Source organism: Staurois parvus, unplaced genomic scaffold (assembly GCF_062004578.1).
Source record: "Staurois parvus isolate SC_StPar_1 unplaced genomic scaffold, SC_StPar_1.0 ptg001787l, whole genome shotgun sequence".
Lineage (NCBI taxonomy): Eukaryota > Metazoa > Chordata > Amphibia > Anura > Ranidae > Staurois > Staurois parvus.
Genome location: NW_028319583.1, coordinates 1,156,792 through 1,170,182, shown reverse-complemented (window position 1 = coordinate 1,170,182; position 13,391 = coordinate 1,156,792).

Sequence of the window (13,391 nt, the reverse complement as noted above, 5' to 3'; positions counted from 1 at the left end):
ACCGTTCTCCTGGCCACCACCAAACCCAGACATGTCCATCAGATTGCCAGACAGAGAAGCGTGACTGGTCAATCCAGAGAACACGTCTCCTCTGCTCTAGAGTCCAGTGGCGGCGTGCTTTATACTACGGCATCTAATGCTTTGCATTGCACTTGGTGATGTAAGGCTTGGATGCAGCTGCTCGGCCATGGAAACCCATTCCATGAAGCTCTCTACGCACTGTTGTTGGGCTCATCTGAAGGCCACACCAAGTTTGGAGGTCTTTAGCTATTGACTCTGCAGACAGTTGGTGACTTCTGCGCACTGTGCGCTTCAGTATGCGCTGACCCCGCCCTGTCATGTGACGTGGCCTACCACTTGGTGGCTGAGTGGCTGTTGTTCCCAGTTGCTTCCACTTTGTTATAATCCCACTAACAGTTGAGCGTGGAATATTTAGTAGCCAGGAAATGTCACGGATGGACTTATTGCACAGGTGACCACCTATCACGGGACCACGCTTGGAGTCACTGAGCTCCAGAGAGCGACCCATTCTTTCACCAATGTTTGTAGAAGCAGTCTGCATGCCTAGGGGCTTGATTGTATACACCTGTGGCCATGGAGGGGATTGGAACACCTGAATCACATGATTTGGAGGGCTGGCCCAATACTTTTGGCAATATCATGTATTCAGTACATCTCTGCAATACATGTACTTTTCCCCAGGTTTTTGTGACTCTTTAAAAAGTCGGCAGGTACAGAAAAGTACTTGTCAATCTGTCAGAAATCCATTGAGCTCCTAACTTCCTGTAGGGGGCACTGACACCTCTGCCTTGTGTAGTGGTGTTAGCTGTGTGGGTATGGAGGGGGGAGTGATCAATAAAAACAATAAAATAAATAATAATAATTAAAAAAATTTTTAAGTACCCCCATCCCTCCTTGCATGCGAGCAGAAGCAAAGGCATACATAGCTGCGCGCGTATATGTAACCGGTGTTTGCACCACACATGTGAGGTGTCACTGAAAACGTTATAGTGAGAGCAATAATTCTAGATCTTATCTGTAACTCTAAACTGGTAACCTGTAAACATTTTTAAAGCACTGCCAATGGATATTTTTAAGTATCGTAATTTGTCACCACTCCACGAGTGCACACAATTTTAAAGCATGACATGTTCGGTATCTATTTATTCGGTGTAATACCATCTTTTATATTTTACCCAAAAAATGGGTTATATATTTTTACATTAAAATTCATTAATCCATTAATGCCTCATGTTCCATTATTGGAACGTAGCGATGTGGGAGATATTTATATCCTACTGCTCCCTCCCATTCCTTCTGTAGTGAACTGTATTGTAATTGTACTGTCCCCCTTTATATTGTAAAGTGCTGCGTAAACTGTTGGCGCGATATAAATCCTGTATAATAATAATATTAATAATTAATAATACTGCCCAAGGTCATCGCCGAGGCATACATGGGTTAAAGTGTATTTTTTCCACATAAATTGCATTTGAGAAACCACTGCGCAAATGGCATGTGGCATAAAAATTGCGACGACCACTATTTTATTCTGTAGGGCCTCTGCTAAAAAAATATGTTTGGGGGTAATTTTCTAGCAAAAAAAAAAATGCAAAATGTAGACAAAAAATGTCAGAATAGGCCTGGTCTTCAAGTGGATAAGCTTTCTCCAATCCTCCAGACCAGTGGTCTCCAAACTGCAGCAGACCCGACCCTTTGCTTGCCTTTTTCTGGCCCTTTGGGCATTATTGCTCCTACTGATATGAGACACTATACTGGCAACTGACACAAACAATGGGGAGCCATTCCTCCCACTGACACCAACAATGGGCTACTATTCCTCTCAATGGTATCAACGATGCAGCACTATTCTTCTGATAAAAATAATGTGGCATTGTTTTTACTCCCATTGATGCCTTGAAAATTTCCACTCCCGCTGGCCAATGGAGCACTAATACTCCCACTGTTACAAGACACTATACTGCCAACTGACACCAACAATAGGCCACTATTCTTCCAATGATATCAATGATGGGCCACTTTTCTTCCAATGATATCAACGATGGGCTACTATTCTTCCAATGATATCAATGATGGACCACTATTTTTCCAATGATATCAACAATGGGCTACTATTCTTCCAATGATATCAACCGTGGGCCACTATTCTTCCAATGATATCAATGATGGGCCACTATTCTTCCAATGATATCAATGATGGGCCACTATTTTTCCAATAATATCAACGATGGGCCACTATTTTTCCAATGATATCAACGATGGGCCACTATTCTTCCAATGATATCAACGATGGGCCACTATATTTCCAATGATTTCAACGATGGGGCACTATTCTTCCAATGATATCAACGATGGGGCACTATTCTTCCAATGATATCAACGATGGGCTACTATTCTTCCAATGATATCAACCGTGGGCCACTATTCTTCCAATGATATCAACGATGGGGCACTATTCTTCCAATGATATCAACGATGGGGCACTATTCTTCCAATGATATCAACGATGGGGCACTATTCTTCCAATGATATCAATGATGGGGCACTATTCTTCCAATGATATCAACGATGGGGCACTATTCTTCCAATGATATCAACGATGGGCCATTCTTTTTCCAATGATATCAATGATGGGGCACTATTCTTCCAATGATATCAACGATGGGGCACTATTCATCCAATGATATCAACGATGGGGCACTATTCTTCCAATTATTTCAACGATGGGGCATTATTCTTCCAATGATATCAACGATGGGGCACTATTATTCCAATGATATCAACGATGGGGCACTATTCTTCCAATGATATCAACGATGGGGCACTATTCATCCAATGATATCAACGATGGGGCACTATTCTTCCAATGATATCAACGATGGGGCATTATTCTTCCAATGATATCAATGATGGGGCACTATTCTTCCAATAATATCAATGATGGGGCACTATTCTTCCAATGATATCAACGATGGAGCATTATTCTTCCAATGATATCAACGATGGAGCATTATTCTTCCAATGATATTAACGATGGGGCACTATTCTTCCAATGATATCAACGATGGGGCACTATTCTTCCAATGATATCAACGATGGGGCACTATTCTTCCAATGATATCAACGATGGTGTCAGGGCTCCGGGTATGACCAGAGGTGTGTGGACTGACACAGGGAAACGCAGGCTTCAGATATAGTATAAACAATATAATTTATTTAAGACTAAACAATACATAAACACAGTGCAAACAAACCAAACCAAAACCCCCAACAGATAACAAAAGAACAATACTAAGCGTAGTCGGACGGGCCGGGTCAGGAACAATCAGGCAGACAAGGTACCAAAGGAGCAGACTGGAGAGTGGTCAGGAATAGCAGAGGTCAGGACAGGCAGAGTACAATCAGAGTCAGAGATCAAGCAGGATCAGACAGGAAGCCAACAGGATGCAGGTACAGGGGCTCTTGGGAAAACATACACCAAGGCCCTGATCACAGGCCTGGCCATTCCTTATATGCACCTTCTGCAATCAGCCTCAGGTGTTTTGACTGACTGCAGGAGTGAGCCTCTTGTTGCTGAGAGCACCCGCTGGCCAGTCCTGGTACTGCAACCCACAAGGCAGGTGAGTCCCACCACTATTGGCGAGTCCATTCCTGACAGATGGGCTACTATTCTTCCAATGATATCAATGATGGGCCACTATTCTTCTAATGATATCAATGATGGGCCACTATTCTTCCAATGATATCAACGACGGGCCATGATTTTTCCAATGATATCAACAATGGGGCACTATTCTTCCAATTATATCAACGATGGGGCACTATTCCTCCAATGATATCAACGATGAGGCACTATTCTTCCAATTATATCAACGATGGGGCACTATTCCTCCAATGAGATCAACGATGGGAAAAATTTCCACTCCCGCGTCCACAGTCCGGCCCACCTAAAGTCTGAACGACAATAAACTGGCCCTTTATTTAGAAAAATTGGAGACCCCTGCACTAGACAAAAATGAGCAGTACGGGTACAGCCCCAAGGCATGGGAAACCTTTTTTGCCTGGAGTTGGGCTTTAAATACAGTCAAAATTCCTGTGCGAAAAAAATTATAAATTGCAAAAAATGTATAAATACACTTTTTTTAATAAATCATAATAGGTGAGGTTTTTTTTCGCATAAAGTTGACTTATCCATATGAAAAACGGATGAAATGCTTTTAATGCAGATGCTTATGCGCATGTTTTTAGCTGCTGATAATTTTGCACATGGTACGGCTGCATCAACATTTTTTTTACTTTGTTTCTAGGGCAGATTACAAAATGAAACAAAAAAAAGGTTGACCTATAACATTGCTAACTATTATTTCCTTTAAATAAGCCGCACAGTAATTTATGGGGTGGAGTCATGAAGTGTAAAGCCATGAGTAGTATAAATGGCACTTATATGACAAAGCTTTATCTACAGACTCCTTTTCAGTAAAGTGGAATTTATAGTTGAGGGGCTATGGGAAATAGGGTTAAAGATGGAGTGTTCCTTTAAGTAAAAACAAAAACATCCCGGCCAAGCCTTACTATGCAGTAATCAGGATTGCCTTCTTTGCTTCTGAGATGCCTTTCCGCACAGGATCCGATACTTTTCAATAATTCAGAGAGCGACAACTTTGATGCTAATTGACGGTAATGGTATTGAAAATGGCTGGTGTTAATTGTCTGTGCAGTTTTGAAGTTGGAGTGGGAATTGCGCATTTTGTAGGTCCCGAAAGGCATGACACCGCCATTAAGATTCTTGGCTTGTTGGACACAGATAAATCATGCCTAATATCTTTGGATATAAATAATTCATTGTGTTGGATCCTTTGCCAGAGTGAAGAGAGAGGCTGATTGAATTGGTAAATTCATGAAGCATTAGGGGAAATCGCAAAAATTAAAAAAAAGAGGAGTTTTCCATAGAATGCAAGCATTCCTGTAGCGGAAAGGGTGTGTCTGTCCCTACACTGCCTCCTTCCTGTGCAGGTGAAGTCTAGAATTGCAAGGGGTGACCATTCCCATGGGGTGTTGAGTAGAAAATGTTAAAGTACAGTATATCTAAACTGAAGAACAAAAATGTGATATATTGCAGTCCAGTCCTTAGATTTGGTGGCTGTATTAGTTTTATTTCTTCCAAGTACACTTTCTGCAAGTACATAAAATACCTGTTGAGCCTGCCCGAAATCTAGTGACTGAGCTTTCCCAGCTATCCTCGCACTCACTCAACAAACTATTTCTTTTTTTTCCATTATATCTTTTATTAACTTTTCTTTTAAGAATAAAATACCTTACAAAACCATCAAAAATCTTTTTACATCATACATATACACTTTATCCCCATCCCCACCCCAACACACCCCTGTCCAATCTCATCTTATCCTCTCTTTCCCCTCCTATTAATCTAGTCATATATATATAGATCTCTTTAACCATTTCAATTCTCTGACACTATTATCGGGGGACCTTTCATTTTTAAGTATTTTTCTGACGTTCTAAACTCATACCATTTACCCCAAATCTTTCTAAACGTTTCCATTTCATCTTTCTCCGTGTAACAAAGTTCCTCCATCCTACTAACATATTCTACTCTGTCTATCCAATCCCTCATTGTCGGTGGATCCTGGGCCTTCCAAAACCTAGGAATTAAACCCTTTGCCGCACCAATCAGATGATATAATAAACTGTTTTTATATTGTTTTACAGACAACTCTGTTCTATGGAAAAGACATACCCATGGATCCTTCTGGATAGATGTCCCCCAAATCTCCTGTATATGATAAATTATCTCCTGCCAATATAACTGAATTTTTGGGCATTCCCACCATTTATGAGCCATTGTCCCTATTGCCCCACGTCCTCTCCAACAAAAGGGTTATACTTCTTCTGTTTATGTGCCACACTCAGTGTACAATATCAACAAACTATTTGTATGGAGCAGAAGCATTGTCACCCTAGGACAGGACTACAGAACCCTACCCCCATTCCAATGTTATAGAGATGGGGAGTGATGTAGAGGTCCTGTGGTCCTATCCTCACAATGCTTCTTACATACAGTACGGTGGGTGAGCATTGTCACCCTAGGTTCTATCTATCTATCCATCCATTCAGTCGTACCCGACCCTTGATGATTGCACGGACCGTCACTTGTAAGCGACTTCTTCCATGAATTCTCTTAGCAATTATTTTTACAGGGTAGGTTGCCAGGTCTTTCCCCAACCCCCACCATGCAGGAGATCCTGCATGGCCAGGGATGAAACTAGAACAATTTAGACAGGAGCCAATTAACCTACCAGCATGTCTTTGTAGTGTTGGAGGAAACCGGAGCACCTGGAGGAAACCCACGCAAGAGAACATACAAACTCCATGCCGGAGGCGCCATGGTTGGGAATCTAACCCATGACCCAATTACTGCAAAGCAGAAGTGCTAACCACTAAGCCACTGTGCTGCCCAGACCCTAGGTTAGGAAGTAGTTAATCACAACGTGAAACATACTGTGAAACAGTGAACCTCTATTGTATTGTACAGTGTTGTCAGTCTAACACTGGGAGTTTGCTGACAGGAGGAGAGCGTAGAGTGATGATCTTATCAGAGCAGAACTCCTTAGCTGTTCCAGTTTTAACCTGGGGCTGGATTGGAGACCGAGCTGTACTACTTAACCACTTGAGTCCCAGGGTTTATTTTTTTAATTTCAGAGATGTTCCATGCTGTAGTCTGTATTTTTATTTCATTTTTGATTTTTGTGAAAATGTTTTTGAAAATGCCTTTTTTGTAAGTTTTTGCACACCCCCACATGTCAACCCTATAATATATGCCTCACATAGCGAAATGTTAAGGCCTCATGCACACTAGATATTTTTGCTTTCTCTCTTAAATGTCTTTCCTGCTGCATTCAGCCAGCAATAGATCAATGTAGCAGGCATCTATTTCTGCAGGGAGACAATGGACAGAGCTGCAACCACCTCTGTAAAAGGAAGTGCTGTGACATCATGGGTGACAACGCTACACTTCCAATGTCGACACAATGTAGAAGCATTACGTTTCCAACGATCTGCTGCAAAAGCTGCCATAGAGCGCTGAGAGATCTGGAGCCCAGGAGCTGGGCCTCATGCTGTATGCTGCCTGTTACTGACAGCTTCTGGATCCAGCCTAAACCTGTGCCCAGGCCTTCCAGAACTGCTGACTCCCAGTCCCCTTTTAAAATGACACTTGGGGCCAGGGGCGGACTGACAACTCATGGGGCCCCCCGGGCAATAGGGGATCATGGGGCCCCTGTGTCCTGGCCCAAACTCAAAAAATCCTATGAAAAAGGTACCAGGGGCATCTCATGGGGCCCCCTACTGACCCCGGGCCCTCTGGCAGTGCCCGAGTTTCCAAATGGTCAGTCCGCCCCTGCTTGGGGCTCAGGTTGTTAAAACAGATCAACAATGGTTTAATTTCGAACGTTGTTTTTACATTTTTTACATTTGCTTCTTTAAACCCCTTGCCCTCCTGAGGATTTACCCCCCTTCCTGACCTGGCCAATTTTTGTAATAGAGCACTGTGTTATTTTAACTGACAATTGCACCGTCATGCAACGCTCCACCCAAATTAAATTTATGTCCTTTTTTTCTCACGAATTGGTGGTATTTGATCACCTGTGCATTTTTTATTTTTTGTGCTATAAGCAAAAAAAACCCGACAATTTTGAGAAAAAAATATATATATTTTGGACTATGCTATTGAACACGTCCAGTAAAAAAAATTAAAAAATCTAATTTAGGCCAAAATGTATTCTGCTCCGTGTCTTTGCTAAAAAAAAAATCCCAATACGTGTAAATTAATTGGTTTACGTGAAAGTTATAGCGTTTACAAATGGAGGTATAGATACTGGGAATTTTTTTCTACTAGTAATGGCAGCAATCAGCGACTTTTAGTGGGACTGCGGCGGACATTCTGACACTAGGGGGGAACTAACTTGGTGTCACTGAGACCCCAGTTACCCCAATACAGTGATCAATGCTAAAAAAAAAAGCACCGACACTGTACTAATGGCACTGGGCAGGAAGGGGTTAATGTGAGGGGCGATCAAAGGGTTAACTGTGTGCTGGGAGTGTTTTACTAGGGGGTGGGGGGTGTGTTCTTCACTGTAAACACACTGATCAGGGTGGCTGTACTATGCACAGCCATCCCAAGCAGTGTGCCAGAGCTGACAGGGAGGAAGATTGTTTGTGACAAAACAATCTTTCTCCTCGTCAGAGATGCTCAGTAATCACCGGGTGCCGGTGGTTAATTACTGGCCGGGACCCAGTGATTGACATCTGCGGCAGCGAATGACGGTGCAGGTAAGGCGTGCTTGTTTGCGCACCCTACGCGGAAATTCAAAATCACGTATATATACATGATTCTGCACACAGGTGCCGCCCTGTAGCAGTATATCTGCTATAGGGTATTCCTTAAGCGGTTAATGAAACTAATCCCTGTTGATCCTGCTATGAAGGTCCTTGGTCAGGCACTTCCTGTTATAGGATGACAACGCTTTGTTCCTATATTCGAATTGTGTTTCTGCGTTGTCACCCTGTCACATAAACCCCTGGTGAAGACTACATGCAGTCCTGTGTAGCTCCCCTGACCCCAGTGGAGTAACTCAGAGACATGGAGGCAGCGGCGGACTGACCATTTGGGAACTCGGGCACTGCTTGAGGGCCCGGGGTCAGGGGGCCCCATGAGATGCCCCTAGTACCTTTCATAGGCTTTTTTAGGTGTGGTTTGAGAGTGGGTGAGGACATAGGGGCCCCATGATCCTCTATTGCCTGGGGGCCCCATGAGTTGTTAGTCCACCCCTGCACAGAGGGCTTGCATTTTCCATGGGTGAAAAGTGAAGGACTGAGAAAATATTGGGTGCCAATCACTTTGTGTCTCTTCGGGTATTTTTTTACTCATCACACAAAGAGGGAGAGAATAGGTCGCAGATACCCCAAGCAACACTTTCAGACTTCCAGATCATCATTCAGCTTGTACAGTGTGAAGGGCCCTTATACCAACACCAGCAACAATGTAGATCACATCTACGGCTGGTTCTCAGATTTTCCTGTACTTGTTCCCATGCCTCTGTGCATCCTTCCACACCTCCATATCCTCTCAAGAGAGTTGCCAGGCCCCTTCAAGAAAACCAGCCTTTTTCCTGGCTTCTTTCTCCAGCAAGGTCCTCCTCAGAGTTCTAAATCCTGGTTCAGCTTCCTTCTGGACCAGAAAGGACAGCTTCTGAGGACCACTTCTGTCTTAACTCCCAACACAGAGTGCATTGTAGGCCCCGCCTACTAATGGGACTAACAGATCAGAACATCCAGCAGCACTTCCCCAGCCACCAAGCCCAGGGGAATTAGAACTCACATGGTCCGCCTCGAATATTTATATCCTCCCCTAGCATGCACTAGTGACAGGGCTGTCTTAATGTATGGGCACCCCTAAGCACTGCCCAGGGGCCTCAAGTGCATGGGGCCCCCATGATAATCTTGCATTACATCATATTTGTCAACTGTCCCGGATTTATCGGGACAGGCACACTTTTTACTAAGCTGTCCTGGGACGGCCCAGGTAGCGTCTGGTAATCTGCACTGTGCTCTATGGATCCCAGTATTGTGCCCTCCTGATCCCCCCTGTACTGAGTCCTTCTGCCTCCCCCCCCCCCTGTACTGTGCCCTTTGTGTTCATTAGTCTTTGATTTAGGTCATATTTTCTTATTGTTTAAAAATTATTTTATTGAAAGTACTAAAAGATATTTGTTTAATTCTATTAGCTATTTCTACTTTAATTCTTGACAGTAGGTGAGTAATTTGGGACAGGCTAGTAGGGACCCAGTGCATTACTTTGTCCAGGGGCCCATGATGCTATTAAGACGGCCCTGACCAGTGGCAATAAACCTCCTACTGGTTGGCTAGAGGAAATATAAATACACCTATCCCCTGGTTCACATGTGTGCGGCTATGCGGGCCACGATTTGCACGGGCACAAGAGCCCATTCATCTGAGTGGACACCCGTGCCCCGAGACACACAGGAAAGAAGTCCCTGCACTGCTTGGGAAATCGCAGCCCACACAGGAATTGAGGTTCCCAATACGGTTGTGATTTCCAGTGCGGGTGGTGTGACTTTAGAGTTAATGCGGGTCCCACATTCCTCTGTATGGGTGGTGCGGCTGCAGGCATTTTTGTGGGTCCCGTAGCGGCACCACCCACACCGATGTGAACCAGGGGTAACTCAAGTTCACTGTGGTTTCTCCCAGAGATACCAGTGACACCTACTGGCAGCATAGAGAAACAACAGCAACACTGTGCTAGGGGATAACCAAGTGAACAAATAAACTACAAATCAGCAAAGGGTTGACTGTCACCCAGCAAGGCTAAATTTAAATAGTCGCCTCTGTTTAGGATTGGGTGGCTATATGTGCTTACACCATGCACAGGCAAGGTTCACCGTTGTCACTATCAGCAAATGTTGGGTCTATGAGGATTTTAATTGTATGTCTGGAGGTCTGCTTTAATCCCATATTTGTGACACAGTAAAGACAATGACTTTAGGCTTTGTTACCTCTGACTAGGAAACCAACATATTATATAACTTGTTTGTCTGGTTAGTGTGTGGGTCACATGACTGCAACAGTATCTCCGGAATGCTGATACACCCCGAAGCCATTTCTGCTCCGACATGTCTCCAACATGAATAGCTTCACCATTTCTCCTGACACCTTCTGTTATTTTTACACATATGGAAGAAAAATATATTTTAAAAATATTCTTCCCAAATATATTGCCATATATTTGAAACGCTACAATTCTGGCCATATTCAATATATTTCAAAATATAGTTCAATAAATAAATTTTAAAAAAAATTATATATATATATACATATATTGTATGTTGAAATGCGTTTGTATTACAAAATATATGAAAAATATTTTTAATAATACATTTCAAATATACTGTATGTCTTTAAAAATACAAATCTACATTTTTGGAATGCATTTACAAATATATATATAAAACTATATGTTAAAATTACTTTTTTATACAGTATGTTAAAAAAAATCTGAAGAATATACATAAAAAAATATATTTTAAAAAATATATATTTTTAAAATATACTCCAGATTTTTTTTAACATATAAAAAAGTAATTTTAACATATTTTTTACATATATTTGTAAATGCATTCCAAAAATGTAGATTTGTATTTTTAAAGACATACAGTATATTTGAAATGTGTTTTTAAAAATATCTTTGCATATATTTTGTAATAAAAACGCATTTCAACATACAATATATATATAGATAGATAGAGAGAGAGAGAGAGAGAGATAATTTATTTATTGATTGATTGAAATATATTTTGAAATATAATGAATATGGCCAAAATTGTAGCATTTCAAATATATGGCAATATATTTGGGAAGAATATTTTTAAAAGATATTTCAAATATATTTTTCTTCCATGTGGGTATTGACTATCTTCTCAGTTTAGTAGCAACATCATAGACAGAATTATGTGAAGCATTAACCCCTTGCCTACCAGGCACTTATACCCCCTTATTTACCAGGCCAATTTTCAGCTTTCAGCGCTGTCACACTTTGATTGACAACTGCGCGGTCATGCAATGTTGTACCCATATGAAATTTTGATCATTTTTTTCTCACAAATAGAGATTTCTTTTGGTGGTATTTAATCGCCACTGGGCGCTTTACTTTTTGCGTAATAAATAAAAAAAAATGCAAAAAAATTGAAAAAAAAAAAGTTTCTTTGTTTCTATTATAAAATTTTTGAAACAGGTAATTTTTCTCCTTCACTGATGTGCGTTGATGAGGCGGCACTGATAGGCAGCACTAAAGGGCACTGATAGGCAGTACTAATGAGGTGGCACGGATAGGCGGCACTAATATGCAGCACTGATAGGCGGCACTGATAGGTGACACTGATGATGGGTACTGATAGACGGCACTGACTGGCATCAGTGCTGGGCACTGACTGGCGGCACTGACTAGCACAACCGCAGGGCACTGACTGGTGGCACTGACTGGCAGCACTGCTGGGCTGCACTGGTGGGTGGCACTGGTGGGCAGCACTGGTGGGTGGGCACAGGTGGGTGGCACTGCTGGGCACAGGTAGGTTGCACTTCTGGGCACAGGTGTGTGACACTGCAGAGTGGCACAGGTGGGTGCACTGCTGGGCACAGGTGGGCGCACTGCTGGGCACAGGTGGGCGGAGCTAGTGGGCGCACTGCTGGGCACAGGTGGGCGGAACTTGTTGGTGGCACTGCTGGGCACCGATCATCAGGGCACTGATCATCAGTGCCCTGATGATCGGTGCCGATCCCCGCTCTGACAACTGCCGGTTCTCGGCAGTACTTTCCTCACGATCTGACAGCGTGAGGAAAGTGCAGCCGAGAACTGGCACTTGCATTTCCCTGTGATCAGTGTGTCATTGGACACCGCTGATCACGTGGTAAAAGGCCGCTGTGATTGGCCTTTTACCACATCACGTGATCAGCTGTGTCCGTAGGACACAGCAATCACGGAGATCGCCGGGTGCGCGCCCCCTGGGGCATCATTCGGCTATCTGCGGTCGGCAACTAGTTAAAGGATAAGTTCACCTTTTGACAAAAAATAATGAATGCACATTTTTTTTGCAGGTAAAAAAAAGGTGCATTTATTATTTTTTGTTGCAGGACCCTTTAAAGCATTGCACAAGCGATCAGCAGATGCCTGCAGACCTGTCAGTATATCTGCTTGCCATACGGGATGTACATAGGGCAGGGTGGTCAACTGTGGCCCTCCAGCTGTTGTAGAACTACAAGTCCCATGATGCATTGCAAAACTGACAGTTACAAGCATGACTCCCGAAGGCAGAGGCATGATGGGACTTGTAGTTCACCAACAGCTGGAGGGACACAGTTGCCCACCACTGACATAGGGTTACAAAGTGAATCTTTACCTCATTTACTGAGCTCTGGAGCAAATGCACATGCAAAGTGGAGGAGCACAGTGGCTAAATGGTTAGCACCTCCAACTGACAGTTCCAGAGTCATTGGTTCAAATCTCAACCATGGCATCATCTGCCTGGAGTTTGCATGTTCTCCCTATGCCTGTGTGGGTTTACTCTGATTTCCTCCCACACTCGGCCTTTTGGCTAAGATCAAGTGTAGTATCTGTTCTTATCAGTGTTCAGTTGGGGTGCTCCCGACCATTCTAGCTTTGCGGGGATGGCTGTTGTATAGTACCCTCACTGGTATGATGGGGGTCTGGAAGGCTAGTACCGGAGGGACAGAAACCGGGGAGCGCCACGAGTGAAGCTGGGGCCCTGGGAGTAATTCCC